A 1,483-nucleotide genomic window follows, 5' to 3' on the forward strand; every position below is an offset into this window, starting at 1 on the left:
AACATGCTCCATGAAAACTCTGTATGCTCTAACCTTCTCAGCAGGTATGGCTTTGATTGGGAATGGCAGAGAGGGTTGTAAGGTCTTAAGGAAATAGCTGTTTTGTCATCAGGGCATGGACTCGTCGAGTCCATTAGAGGGACTCGGCGAGTCTGGTCAGCTTTAGCTGGAACTGACTCTTCTGTCTTTTCTGCATGCACCTTGGAGATCTTCTGTGCAGGGGTGAAAAGTTTTCCATAGCTGGAGGTCACAACATTCACATTCTCTATTCTCGGATTATTCTCGGTTTTACTTGGAAGTTGACCCGGTCTTCTCTCGTTCACTTGATGTGCAAGTTGTCCTAGCTGTTTCTCTATATTAAGAATAGATGCTTGCTGATTCCGAAGTATATTTCTAGTCTCATGTATTGCAGCATCATGATCGTTGTGCCTTTTCTCGGACGCGGCTATAAATCTAGTGAACATTTCTTTAAATCGGCCGTCTTTTCCATAACCGGTTCTTCCTTTTGATAAAAACCCCTCTCCTTCTGCTTGTATTTCTCCTCCTTTGCCTTTTTGTATTCTTCATTTGGGAGCCATTCCTTCTTTGGTTTTCGCCAATTCTCATCGTAACGATCGCCGCTCGTGTAGAACACTTGCTCCTTTTTGTTTCCATTTGCATCTAAGTCACAATCCTTCGTGAGATGAGGCCCTCTACATTTCTTGCATCCAACTCGAATAGCATGGATTGTTTGATCCATTTTTGTGATCCTTCTATCTAAACTATCGAGCTTAGCCATCATTGCCGCTATGCCATCATTTGCCGAGTTCACTACCCCCCGACTTACTTCATTTCTTGGGTTGTGATATTCTCTAGAATGTTTAGAGAATTCTTCAATTAATTCTTTGATTTCCGGAGGTGGTTTCCTTGTGAGCGGGCCTTGCGAGTCGAGTAATTGCCTTGTGGTGACATTGACTCCATCATAGAAGATGGAGACCTCTCGTTGGCTATTAAGGTCATGGTGTGGGCAATTTCTGAGAAGACCTTTGTACCTTTCCCAAGCCTCATAAAGAGACTCCCCAACTTGTTGCTCGAAGTTGGCAATGGCTTTCTTCAACTTGGCTATTTTAGAAGGCGGGAAAAATGGTCTATGAACTCTTCTTTCATCTTGGCCCATGTAGTGACTGACCCGGGAGGGAGTGACTTGAGCCAGTCTTTTGCAGCACCTTTGAATGTAACCGGGAGCATGCGAAGTAGCTGAGTCTCGCGAGGCACGTTTGGGACATTGAAGTAATCCTCCACATCATTTACTTCATCCAAATGCTTGTGAGCGTCTTTGCGGTAGTAAATCCAAATGCTTGTGAGCGTCTTTGCGGTCTTTTCCATAGAAAGGAATCTCCTTAAGTTGAGCGAGTATGTGGCCCTTTAATTCGAACGTAGCAGTAGCGGGAATTGCGGGTTGCATAAGTCCCGGTCCGTTGTCATCACGCATCCTCTTCTTCCA

At 44.7% G+C, this 1,483-nt stretch overlaps 1 non-coding gene across 1 annotated transcript; it reads left to right on the top strand.

The window, feature by feature from the left end:
* Window positions 1-992: 992 nt before the first annotated feature.
* On the top strand, window positions 993-1,099 carry LOC145080756 (small nucleolar RNA R71). Its single transcript, XR_013695342.1, has one exon. It is a non-coding gene; the product is annotated as a small nucleolar RNA R71 (small nucleolar RNA).
* Window positions 1,100-1,483: the final 384 nt, after the last annotated feature.

This window comes from Lactuca serriola, chromosome 1 (assembly GCF_051521515.1).
Source record: "Lactuca serriola cultivar US96UC23 chromosome 1, Lser_US96UC23_V15, whole genome shotgun sequence".
NCBI classification, from domain to species: domain Eukaryota; kingdom Viridiplantae; phylum Streptophyta; class Magnoliopsida; order Asterales; family Asteraceae; genus Lactuca; species Lactuca serriola.